This window comes from Dasypus novemcinctus, chromosome 15 (genome assembly GCF_030445035.2).
Source record: "Dasypus novemcinctus isolate mDasNov1 chromosome 15, mDasNov1.1.hap2, whole genome shotgun sequence".
Classification (NCBI taxonomy): domain Eukaryota; kingdom Metazoa; phylum Chordata; class Mammalia; order Cingulata; family Dasypodidae; genus Dasypus; species Dasypus novemcinctus.
This window is the reverse complement of record NC_080687.1, coordinates 108,201,685-108,215,834: the sequence shown is the minus strand read 5'-3', so window position 1 is coordinate 108,215,834 and position 14,150 is coordinate 108,201,685. Positions and strand designations below refer to the sequence as shown.

General features: G+C 41.0%; 1 pseudogene; it reads left to right on the top strand.

The window, feature by feature from the left end:
* Positions 1-14,150, top strand: part of LOC131273521 (thrombospondin type-1 domain-containing protein 1-like) — an 86,932-nt pseudogene that overhangs the window by 46,578 nt on the left and 26,204 nt on the right.

The following is a 14,150-nucleotide window of genomic DNA, read 5'->3' as shown; positions in this document are numbered from 1 at the left end:
CTTCCAAATTATTAACACCTAAACCAGGAATTGAGTGACATTCATGCTAGATTTTTTCTTTTTAAAATTTTATTCTTTGAGCCCCACACACTCCATCCATAATGTACATTCCATGGCTCTCAGGGCAATCACATAGTTTTGCATTCATCACCACAATGAATTTAGAATATTTTCATTACTCCAAAAAGAAAGCTACCATATTCTTTATTCCCACTATTAATGCTCTTTAGCATTGTTAATGTACATTTGTTATAGTTGTTGACTATATTACAGTATTACTGTTTAATGTGTAAGAATTTGCATTATTAGTATTTTCCCATATAACACCCTATTATTAGCACCTTACACAAGTAGCATACATTTATTATACTTCATGAAAGAGCACTTATATTTGTATTATTAACTACATTCATCATCCACAACAGGATTCATTATGTTATATAGTACCAATTTCATTCTCTAGTTTCCTTCTAATGACATATACAACCAGAAGCTTCCCCTTTCTGCCACAATCACTGCCATATATGAACACTGTTAACTGCACTCACAATAATTTGCTACCATCACATGTATCCATTTTTAAACTTTTGCAGTCAACCTCATTAAAATGTCTGCACACATTAAGCATCAGTTCCCTATTATCTGTCCTCATTGTATCTCCTGGTAACTTATGCTCTAGATCTTACCTCCATGAGTTGACTTATTAGTTTATATTAGTGAGGCCATGAGAGATTTGTCCTTTTGCATCTGACTTATTTCATTCAACATGATGTCCTCAAGATTCATCAGTGTTGTTGCATACACTGGGGCTTCATTGTTTCACCCATGTCCCTCCCAGTCCTCTGGAATCCACCCACTTCATGATCTGTGCAGTTTCTGCTCTTTTATATACACTTGCCCTAAATCATTTTGGTCATCCCACTTGGGATTTCAAGAATTATCACTCCCTCAAGCCTGACTTTTAGATATTTTACCTGTACATTTGGATATCATTCATGCAAATTAAAATCTATTTCATGAAGGAGTTAATAAGTTTAAGAATGTATTCATTTGGACAGATCAATGTCACCCATTCTCCAAGTCTAGCCCTGAAAATACCATTCATTAGAAATTAGCAGGAATACATAGATTATATAATGTTGTGCCAGAGACAATCCTTGTAGGGCAAATGCTCAGAAAATATAGGATGGATGAGAGTAAGGGTGTAGCTGGTTGCCCATCTGCTCTTTTACGAAAAGGCTTACTGAAATCCAGTCCTGTATTTATCAATATTGCTGCAATGTCCTTCAATTTATATATAAATATACACAAGTGTAAAAGCATTAATCATTTATAAACTATACATTTGTCCCTTAAACTTCATTAATAATTAAGTGTACTCAAAGAACAAAAATGGTAATGTGTCATAAACAAAGTAAGCACCCACTTTTACCTTAAGTCTAGAAAAAGGAAAGATTTACATAGATTTCCTTATTTTATTGTCACAATAATCCTGTAGATTATTTTTTTCAAACATTTTCACAAAGGTTATGATTAGAAGTTCAGCAAACTTTAATAACATGACCAAATTACATGCCTAGAAGATCACACAGCTGGGATTTGAATGCCGCTTAGCCTGTGTGCCAAGCTTAAATTCCTGGTACATTATTCACCACACCCAGGCTTTACCTGGACTGTCCCATCTCCCATCACGTGTCAGAGGCCGCACCCTGTGGTCACAACCACCTCCCTTTGGGCTTGTTCACAGGAATCTCCTCATGCCTTCATGCCTCTTGCCAAACATCAGTCTCTGACCTCTGTCTTGAATGTCTAGGTTAATCCAGTTACACATTTCAGCATTACAAGTCCAACATTTAATTTCTTATGTCCCTCATACTAACTGCTACCGCTAGTGATCAAGACCTAAATACCTGCATTTCTCCATGATTGCCTCTGACACCTCATGAGATTAGGATATTGTTCCTGGTATAAACCCAAAGTCACTACTCCTAGTGACTATCAAATATATCTGGCACCTCAAATGTCTTGACAATTATATTACTGCTCTGATCTCTATAAATACATGAAATCTCCTCCATAGCTTTCGATCACACTTATTCTAACAGAACACCTCACTTTTAATGTATAGAATATCCTCTTAAGAAGTAGATGGATCATCAATTTTCAGATTTCCCTTCCATAGCATAACATCTTCAAATATTCCTTGCAACTATTCACATTGGCTACACCTTCTCTTCTATTAAATTGAGAAGTGTTGTTACCTCTGGCTGAGACCAAAATCTCTGGTGAACTCTTCCTCTCCTGATTTTTTGCTGACTATAGAATTGATTTTAAATTGAATCTCCTAAATCAGAAACTGCTCCCTCTTCTCACAATCCGTCTCACCATTTAAGCTCATTCCATCTATTCCATTGTTAAACAAAAACTTCCTCCTAACCTATTTCTCCCCAAGTTCCTGATCCCCTGTCCTTGCCTTCACAATCAAACTCTCAGGACAGTTACCAATTCCTCACCCCATCCACTCTTTGACTCACAGAGACCAACAATGATTCCTCAAAGGAGAGCTGGCTAACGTCAACATGGATCTCTCTGTAAATAAATCCTTACTTGGAACCACGGAAGAATTGAACCATGATCTGGTTTTGGAACTTCTTTTTCCTTGTTCTCTCTGAAATGCTATTCTTCTGACTGTTTTCAAACTACATTGGTCACTGCAAAGAACAAATCAAACAACAGTTTGACTAAATCCTAGCACCCTCTCTTCTCCTTTTTTATAAACTATCCTTATATCTTCCCAAATTTATTCACTTTCTTTTCATTTCTTCCATTGCTCTTCCTAAGATGAAAGTGACCAAACACTGGAATCCTTTTCTGAGCTGTCATTGCTACTTGGTTAATTACATGGACTTAATATGGAATACTTCTCAGAGCATAAGCTCTCCCCTGAAATAGAAATACTACACCTCCTTTACTCTTGGTTAAGGTCTCCACCAGGCATAGAGACTGATACTTTGCAAGCCTTCTCAAACCTACAAAAGACAACTAAACAGTGCTATTCTGTCTAAACTAATCACTTTTTAAAATTAATTTCCACCCCATTCCACAAACACTGCCTCCCCCATACTCATTTTCTTTCAGTCTTAATTGAAATGAGAATTCCTCAGATATCCTTTCAATGAACTCCACCAATGATAGCCCTTACATTTGCTCCCCCTAGACTTAATTAAAACTCTAATGTTCCTGTCTGTCTGTCTGTAGGTGTTGTGTATAGTCTGCCTCCCTTACTGATCTGATCACAGAAAAATCAAACCTCCATGCTAAGATGAGACAAGATTCCCTGTGACTATTACCTGTGCATTTAATTTTATTTATTATTATTTGTTAATTTATTTCTCTCCCCTTCCCCCCACCCCATTTGTCTGTTCTCTGTGTTCATTTGCTGCATGTTCTTTTGTCCACTTCTGTTGTTGTCAGTGACATGGGAATCTGTGCCTATTTTTGTTGTGTCATCTTGTTGTGTCAGCTCTCCGTGTGTGTGGTGCCATTCCTGGGCAGGCTGCACTTTCTTTCGCACTGGGTGGCTCCCCTTACAGGGTACACTCCTTGTGCATGTGTCTCCCCTACGAGGGGAGCACCCCTGACTGGCACGGCACTCCTTGCACATATCAGCACTCTACGTAGGCCAGCTCCACACAGGTCATGGAGGCCCAGGGTTTGAACTGCAGATCTCCCATGTGGTAGACAGATGCCCTATCCACTGCACCAAGTCAGCTTCTCTACCTATGCATTCAAATGAGGAGCAATATGCTCACAGCTACCTAGCCTGTCCTCAGAAGACCTACCCAAGGTAACTGTAGTTGGATTAAGCAGTTTTATTTTGATAAGAGCTCATCTAAAAAATAAAAGAAACCCTGGTGAAAATTACCCTAGTATTCAAAAGAACCAAAATAGATTGGATAAATCAAAGATTTCAAGTCTTCATTATTGATACTGTCATTAATACTTGGGACCCCAGCTTCTTTTGCTAGAATAAAACAGTTTCAATGCTGAATTCTCCTTCTGTGCATGTGACAATCTCTTCAGTCATAGAATCCAAAGAATGCATCCTGATTAACTTGGATACCAATCAAGGTAAATCTAATCAAGATTTTTATCTCTTTTATGTTTTTAAATCATGTCATTTTTATTGATCCATATTAATAAAGCAGTTTATCCAGAATGTACTAGCAATGACATTTGGTAAAATCACCTAGTTATGCATGTATCGCTTCAGTCATTATTAGAGCATTTCATTTTAATTATTTCAATAATAATAATAAACAAACAAAAAAAGTCTTCACTTCTCAATCTCTCTGTGAATTCCCCTGCTGTACATAGCTGCTATTTCTGGCTCTTATTGCACAATTATTAATTCACATACCATAATGTCTACCTAAAGTATAATCAGTGGCTGTTAATATAATCACAATGTTGTGCATTCATGACTACAAAAAAATTTGGGGACAATTACATTACTCCAAAAGAAAAATTCCATACCACCCTTCTGTCCTTCCCCTACTCTACATAATCACTACTCTAATTTCATCTTTATAAAGTGATCTATATCTACATTTTATATAAATGAAATCATACAATATGTGGTACTTTGTGTCTGATTTCTTTCACTTCACATGTGGTTTTTTTTTTCTTTTGGTCTGATACTAACATCTCATAGTACTAACATACATTTGTTCACTTTCAAAGAAAGATGTTCTTATATATGCAATTTAACCCATTGTCATAGTTCACATGTGTATTTCTTATGCTATACAGTCCTGTTTTACAGATTTAGTTTCCTTTTAGTAATATACATGATGTTAGACATTCCATCTAAAGCAATTTCATACCCACTTAATAGCAGAGTTAGTTAATAACATGATTTTGGGCTTTTACCTTTTCTCTTCATTTGCAAAGATTAACATATTTTCTGTTGACCCATATTCAAGTGATTTAACTCTATGGGATTGCACAATATATTTAGATCACAGAAGAACAATCATACAGAATTTCTCCTTTTGTGCCTGGCTTGCTTCATTCAACATAATATCCTCCAGGTTCATTCATGTTTTCATATATTTTATGACTTCATTTCTTCTTAAAGGTGCAAAGTATTCCAGCGTAATAATAGACCACAGTTTGTTTATCCATTAATGGATAACAGTTGATGGAACCTGGATGGTTTCCAACTTTGGCAATCATGACTAATTCCACAATGACCATCAGTGTGCAGATGTCTGTTCCTATCAATGCTCTTAGTTTTCCTAGGTATATAACCAGTAGTGGTACCATTTATTTATATTTCAATCTGTATTATTTATTTTCTACTGCTTGCTTTGGGAATGGTTTGCTGTGCTTTTTCTAGTTTCCTGAGGTGTTCAATCAAGTATTTCATTTTTACCTCTTTCCACTTTTTTAATATAGGCAATTAGGGCTATAAATTGCAAAAGTTGGAGAACAGCCTCTGAGAATGTTTGGATTACTAGCTACTTAGCTGCAAGCAGGATTATCTATCAAACTGATCTGGCCCATGTTGCAGAAAACACACTCCAATCACGCACTGGCCTGAGAGGACCATTACAGAGCACCATCTTCTGATGGACCAAGGATTTGCAGATGAGAAAATTAAAAGTAAAGAATTGAGAGGCTTTTTCTGTTCTTTACATCCTCCACCACTCAAGGACCTGGGGAGCTAGTCTGCATTAATGGGTCCAGTGCCCAGATCTGAGCAACTAACAGGGACAACCCTAAAGACACAGAACAGACAGAACCATAACACCCTGCCCCCCACTGCTAAATCCCTATAAAAGATAGAGGAAAAGAGAGCATCTGAGTAATCTCACCATCCTAATCAGATGCCTAGACATCATCAAAACACTACAAGCCTTACTAATACAATGGAAAAAATGGCCCCAAGAAAAGGAACATATCAAAGCACCAGGAGAGATTCAAGATTTGAGAAAAGTAAGCAACGAGATGTACCCAAATTTCCTAAATCAAATTAATGAGTTGAAAGACAATATGGCTAGAGAGATTAAGGACATCAAGAAGACACTGAGCTGGCATGAAGAAGAATTTGAAAATTTTAAAAGAAAAGTAACAGAACTCATGAGAATGAAAGACAAGATGGGTAAAATTTAAAAATACAGCATATTAGAGGCATATAACTGCAGACTTGAAATGAAAAAAGAAAGAATATATGATATAGGTGACAGAAGTGCTGAAAAGGAAGAGAGAAAAGAATGGAAAAAAATTGAGCAGGGGCTTAGGGAGTTCCCTGATAGCATGAAACACAACATATCTGTATGGGAGTTCCAGAAGGAAAATACAAGGAAAGGGGGGCAGAAAGTATATGTGAGGACATAATAGCTAAAAATTTCCCAATGGTCACGAAACAAATGAACTTACATATTCAAGAAGCACAGCATACCCCAATCAAAATAAATGTGAATAGAACTACTACAAGGCACATACTACCCAGAATGTCAAATGTCAGAGATAAAGAAAATTCTCAGAGCAGGAAGGGGGAAGGAAACCATCACATACGATGTCTGCCCAGCAAGGCTTAGCATGGATTTCTCATCAGAAACCTTGGAGGCAAGGAGGCAATGGAATGATACAATTAGGACACTGAAAGAGAAATAGTACCAGCTGGGGAATTCTTCATCCAGTAAAATTGTCCTTCAGATAGGAAGGGGAGTTTAAAATATTCACACACAGAAACTAAGAGAATTCATAAAGAAGAATCTACCTTTGCAGGAAATAGTAAATTAAGCCTTACAAACTGAAAGAAAAAGAAAGGAGAGGGATGCTTGAAGGAGAGTATAGAAGAAAGAATAGCAGAAAGGTTAACCAAAAGAATAAAAAGACAAAAATAAGATACGACATATGAAAACCAAAGAATAAAATAGTAGAAACAAATAATGCATTTACAATAATATGATTGAATATGAATGGATAAACTCCCAATGAAAAGGTATAAGCTGACAGAATGGGTAAAAGAAACTTAGCCATCCATATGGTGACTACAAGAGACTCATCTTAAACCAGGGATACAAACCAACTATCAGTGAAATATTGGAAAAAGATACTCCACAAAAATAATAATAATAAAAAAAAAGTTTAGCTACACTAAGATCAGACAAAATGGCTTTAAATGCAAAAATTTATGAGAGGTACAGAAGAACATTATATATATATATATTAATAAAAGGGATAATCCACCAGGAAGAAATAACAGTCATAAATACTGTGCATATATTTTGGATACCCCAAAATGTATGAGGCAAACTCTGGCAAAAGTGAAGGGAAAAACAGACATTTCTACAATAGGAGTTGGAGACTTCAACACACCAGTCACATCATTAGCTGGACCTAGACAGAAGATCAACAAGGAAACAGAGGACTTGAACAATATGATAAAGAAGTTAGACAGAACAGACATACAGAACAATGTACACACACTCAGGGGTCATACATTATTCTCAAGTGTTCTTGGATCGTTCTCCAGTATAGAACACATTTTAGGTCACAATACAGGTCTCCATAAATATAAAAAATTGAAATTATACATAGCACCTTCTCAGATCATAATGGAATAAAACTGGAAATCAGGAATAGATGCGAAAGAGGTAAATTTACAGACGTGTAGAGGGTGAACACACTCCTAAATAATCAGTGGGTGAAAGAAGAAATTGTAAGGGAAATTAGTAAATATATTGAGATGAATGAAAACACGAACACACTCATTGAAACTTAAGAGATACAGTGAAGGTAGTTCCAAGATGGAAATTTACAACCCTAAATGCCTATATGAGAAAAAAAGAAAGAGCTAAAATCAAAGAGTAACTGCACAACTGGAGAAACTAGAAAAAAAGCAACAACCATTCCCAAAGCAAGCGGAAGGAAAGAAATAATAAAGACTAGAGCAGCAATAAATGAAATTGAGAACAAAAGACAATAGAGAACAACAAAACCAAAAGCTGGTTCTTTGAGATCAATAAAATTGACAAACCCTTAGCTACATTAAAAAGGAAAAAAGGAAGAAGATGCAAATAAATACAATCAGAAATGAAAGAGGAAATTTACAACTGACCCCACAGAAGGAAAAAGATCATAAGAGGATATTATGAGAAACTCTTTAGACAACAGAGATGAAATGGACACATTCTTAGAAATGCACATGCAACCTACACTGATGCTACAAGAAATACAAGAACTTAACAAACCAATCACATTTAAGGAGATTGAATCTGTCATCAAAAATCTTCCAGCAAAGAAATGTCCAGGACCAGATGACTTCACAGGTGAATTCTACCAAGTACTTCAAATAGCATTAACAATAATCCCATTTAAACTCTTCTGAAAAATTGAAGAGGAGGGAAAATTACCTAACACATTTTACAAAGCCAACATCACCCTAATAAGGAAGCCAGATAAACATACTACAAGAACAGAAAATTACAGACCAATCTCTAAGGAACATAGATGCAAAGATTCACAACAAAATACATGCAAAGAAAATCCAGCATATCAAAAGATTTACATGTCACAACCAAGTAGGATTTATTCCTGGTATGAAAGCTGGTTCAACATAAGAAAATCAATCAGTGTAATACACCACATTAACAAATTGGAGGGAAAAAAGCACACAATCATGTTAACTGATGCAGAAAAGGCATTTGACAAAATCCAACATCCTTTTTTGATAAAAACACTTCAAAGGATAGGAAGAGAAGAAAAATTCCTCATTATAATAAAAAGCACACACAAAAAACCCAGACCCAACATCATACTCAATGGGAAAAGGTTGAAAGCCTTCCCTCTAAGATTCGGAACTAGACAAGGATGCCCACTGTCACCATTGTTATTCAGTTTGGTACTAGAAGTTCTAGCTAGGACAATTAGATGAGAAAAAAAATCCAAATACGAATGGAGGATGACATGAATCCTGTATTTAGAAAATTCTGAAGTACCCACGACAAACCTACTTGAGCTAAGAAATGCGTTTAGCAAAGTGGTGGGATACAACATCAGCATGCAAAAATCAGTAATGTACTTGCCCTTGAGTACTGAACCATCTGAGGAGGAAATCAGGGAAAATTCCATTTACAATAGCAACAAAAAGACTCAAATACCTATGAATGAACCATTTTGTCTTGTTCTCTAATTGTCTTGATACAGAAAATAGAAAAATTGGATTCCTGTAAGTTAAAGGACCGTCATACAGCACGTCTTTTGAATTCTCACTGGCCTAGGTCATTGACTGTACATGGTAGATTTCTATTAAGTATTAACTGAATTGTGTGATTTTGAGATGGTGATACTGTGTTGACCAGGCAAATCTGTGTTTGTGTGCTTTCGCCTTTTCCCAAAATGCTTCCCACCTAGACTTGTCTGAGGTCCAGTCTCAGTTCTTCTCTGTCTTATTCAAATTCCATGGTTTGGAATATATCCATGATGTGGGAAGCACCAGAAAAATCAGGTTATGCACCTGCAGATAGTGTTGTGTTGCAGTGTGAAAACTGGGTCATTTGTGTTCTTCCTTGTGTCCTAATCATCATGCATCAGTTACAGCTTTTATCTCACAATATTACCTGGGGAAATAGATTTCCCCATTGGTGTGAAGAGAGTTCTTGAGAGAGAGAGTGTGTAAAGTTTACTCCGTTCACACAAGATCACTGGACCAGATGCCCGGAAAGAGTGAAGGCGTCTTCACAGCCATCTTAGTGCTAGTTCAGTGCTGGCATGACCACACCACTGTTCTTTTAAAACCTTTTCCCCCTTCACTGTTCATTTGCCTTCTTTTAGAGAAGGTTAAACTATATTGTAACTGCTCAGAAAAGACAATAATAGGGTTTGGCAAGGATTCTAATTTAGACAAGAACAATCAAGCATCTCAAAGCAGCTATTTAAAAACTGACCAAGCGTATCGATGCAGCAGCCACTTGTACTAGGCATAGGTCCTTCTTCCCAGAGTGGCTCTCCACAGGAAGAGTGTGTACATGGTTCACGGCAAGCAAGCTGCTTTCCATAGGTTGTCACTTATTTACCACAGACTTCAATGTAATTATTCTTTGCCTTTTTCAGTGGAGGGAGGGAGGGATTTAAATAACTTGCACAAGGTTACAAAGGCAAGGCTGGAGTTTAAAGTCAGATTTCCCTAACTCTGAAGCCTGCTCTTTGCACTCAGTTTTTGCTGGCAAAACTGAAAATGCCCAGGACTTGGGCAAGGGTTTGAAGAAGAATTCCCTCAATGAATGGCATATTGGACTAGATAATTTCAAGATTATAAAACTAAAAACACAGTTTTCCTAATTAAGTTCTGGAAAATTGGGTGATAATCTTAAAGCTTTTTTTGAAACTTTGGATGGAATTAGAACTACTGGTGTGGGTTATTTGACGAGATAGGTACTTAGAAAACCTGGCATCTCTGCTATCATATAAGTGAATACTGGTGCTGGTGTTTGAAAAGATGAAGTGACAGGAAGTGGAAGTGGCCCGAGTGATTGGTTCCTGCCTACCACGCGGGAGGTTCGGGGCTTGGTCCTCCCTGCCTTCTGAAGGAAGACCAGCACAGCAAATGCAAAATGAGGGGGAGACATGTTTTAAGTTTTAAAAACGGAGGCAAAATATACAGTAAGAAGCGCAGATCATAGCAGGATGAATTTTGACTACTGTGTAAACCCATGTAACTCACACGCCAGCCAATACAACCTATCTGTCACTCCAGAAAGTTCCACTGGGCTTCTTCCAATCACATCTCCCCAGGCGCCCCACTGCGCTTTGATTTCCAGCACAGCAAAATAGTTTTGTCTGTTTAATGTTATATTTTGTGGAAAAGAAAACAAATTTTATCACACATTAGTGTACCCCAAAACAAGTGCGGGCAGCTGTTAAACAAGATGGACCTCTATCCTCTTGTATTCTTTTAAAAAGACAACTTAACACTTGCAGACTAGAGTTCTAAAAATGTCTAGTTATTTTTAATTTAAATTAAATGTCCCGGTTCCAGGGGAGGAGAAATGAGGATGAACTTTACCTGTTTTCCTTTGATACTCTTAAATGACATTTGGGAAACCAAGTTTTTTTGGGAAAGCCTAGAGATTATGCCATTTCAAAGACTTATTTTTGTGATCGCCCTCTAAGAATGACATGGAGACAAGTGCTTGCATACGAGGCCTCGGGAAAGCCCGGCACCAGCCTGGCAGGGGGGTGTGTTGGGGTGGGGGCAGCACGCGCTTGCCAGGGCTGCGCGCCCTCCCAGCTGGGCCCTGGACGGCCGCTCCCGCTCCCCGCAGGGCTTCCTGTCCAGCGCCGGGCGCGCTGCGGGCGGGAGCAGAGGATGCGCTCCCGGGGTGGGGGGCAGGCGGCGGACCTCGCCCCGGGCGCCCCCGCCCTCCGTGCCGCCCTCCCCGCGCCGTCGGGGGCGGGCCGGGCCAGCTGGGGGGCGGGGCGCGAGGCGGGTAGCGGGGCGCCGTCGGGGCGGGCCGGGCCAGCTGGGGGGCGGGGTGCGGGGCGGGGTGCGAGGCGGGGCGCGGGGCGCCGTCGGGCGCCGCCGTCGGGCGCCGCGGGATGCTCGGCCCGCCCGCCCCCCAGACTCGCCCTCCGCGCGGCGCCGGCGCCCGGCACACCGAGGTAAGGAGAAGCCCGCGGCGGGCGCGGGCGGGGCTCGGCGGCGCTGTGGGCCCCGCAGCCCGAGGCACCGAGCCGGGAGCGCGCCCCGGCGGCGCCCCGGGCGCCCTGGACGAGTCGCGGGGCTCTCCTCCGCCGAGGGCCGACCTGCTCGGCGCCGCCTCCCGCGCGCGGGGCTGGGGGGACCCGGCCGTCCCGAGCCGGGCGCGGGCAGGATCCTGGGACCCTGGACAAGGCGCGTCTGGGGTTGCTCTGCGTTTCGGGGGTTTGCTTCTTTCTAAAACTAACCTCCTTTTTGGGGGGTGTGTGCGAGCAGCGTGTAGGCATTTGGGAACGGCCCCTGTTTGCGTTGCTCTCGCTGACGACGCGGGCGGGCCCACTGCAAGCCTGAACTTGACTGCCGCCTGCCCGGGTGCCGGGCGCGGGCGCCGCGCTGTCCCGGCCTCGCCTGCGCGCGAGGGGCCGCCTCCAAATGCCGGCGTGTGCGCCCACGAGCAGCGGTGCGTGGGTTAGGATTTCCCGTTTATTCCTGACTAGCTGTTGATCCCACGGACATGACCGCAAACATTTTTCTTTTTCTGCTTCTGTGAAGACACTCCGGGGGTTGCAGAAGCATCTATTTTAGCTGGTTTCCGTCAAATTAGGGTTATGAGCTTGGCGGGATGCCCTTGGCCTTGGAGAATTTTCCCAACTCCCCGCCCCCCAACTGATGCGTTTAGAATTTTTCTATAAATGTTTTTATGTATATGACTGTTATATATGAGTATTTTAAAATGTGCACAAAGTATACCTAAGCTTTTGTTTTCTTAAAATGATTCTCAAGCCAAACTTAAACGGCCCGTTGTGGTATTGGGCACAACGTTTGGGAAGCAAATAAGTAAGCAAGGTTTAAAAAAAAATCGAAGAGGTATGACCTCTTCTTAAAAAAAACAAACTAATGTTATTTACCCAGCATTCTATCCCGTTCTGGGGGGTGCTCTAACTTCTTAAAATTCAGGGTTAAACTAGTAAAACGTCCGCATTTAACTTTGAAAACCAGAAAACGTTAAAAAAATCCATATTATAATTTATAGGTGGCATCCTGGTTTATTTTATAATTACATTTCCATTTAGCATATAGAATATCCTAAATATAGATCATCACACAATTCTGCATTCATTTTCATGAGAAAGAAAAATGTGTGATGATCACACAATCAGTTGTGATTAGGGACTTCTTTGAAAAGTGGCTATTGTGAGGGAGCAAGTAAGTGGGGAGAAGCAAGCCCACCCTTTGGGATCTAGGGGGCCTCTTGTGTCTCCCTATTTTGGTGGCTGCGTATCAGTGGCTGTAAAGAAGCATTTTAACAGCCCTAAAGCCCCACCCGTGCCCGAGAGGTAAGAGCCCCTTGTGCCAAGTTCTCACCAGCCACCGTTCAAGAGCTTTCCCTCTCTGTGGCCCCGTGAAGGGTTCCCTCAGATCCACAGCCCCTTCCAGCAAAGGGAATTTTTTGTTGTTGTTGGGGGTGGGGTGAAAGCCTCACTAATGATCAGCATAATTACACTTCAAATCTCTGCTTCCTTTGGGGAAGTGCAGTATTTCCTTTGTTCAATCAACTCGTACTGAAAGAAAGCTGATGGGAAAGCACCAGTTTCCTTTTCATTGAATTTTGGATTATTTTAGACAGCACTCCTTTCCTCCTTTCTGTTGTCTGAAAGGATGTGGCATACATTTATTTGGAAAACACTCTACTTGTGTATTAAACTATATAACTTCTGGACAGTGGGGGACAGTCGGGGAATGTAAACATTAAGTAAACTGTTTGGTAGCCCCAAGTCTACACGACTTGAGTGTGAGGAAACCGCCCCTTAAATGTCCTTGCGTCTTGTCTAGTCTGCGTGTGTGTAATACAGAGCAGGAGCCTCTGCTCACAGTAACTGAACCGCCCCCCCAGCCTCTCCTGCCCGCCAAGGGGCCCGGGAAGACTGCTGCCTGGAGCCCATCTCCTCAGCCGTCAGCAGCAGCAGGTACTGGGGGACGGTCGTGACTGATGTGTTTTCTCTTCAGCTGGCCCTGAAGAGAAGGGGCAGCAGGGCCCCTGGTTCACCCCGTGGTGCAGTGCTCAGCTGGCCTTTCCTTTAAATGGCTGGGTGCGTTGGAGGCGGCGCCTAAACACGCGCGATGGCGCAGTCCGGGCAGCACATCGGTTTTGCAAGAGAACGTTTGGAAAGCTCAGTTGTAGAAGCAGGGCAGGGAGGGCTGGTCTACACAGCACAGAACCACCCGGAAGTTTGGCCGAATTTTGTAAATTCATCAGATAAACAGTGTGAAAATATATTATCCAGACGTGACACAAATAACAAACTCTACACTTAAGGATGTGCATGAAAGGTAAGAGACGTGGTGTTGTGCACAGGTCGTCTTTGGGTGCTGAGTACACCGGGTGACCTTACCAGGTGAGCTGTAATGCAGTGCGGGGTCGTCCTTGGCTGCAGGTTAT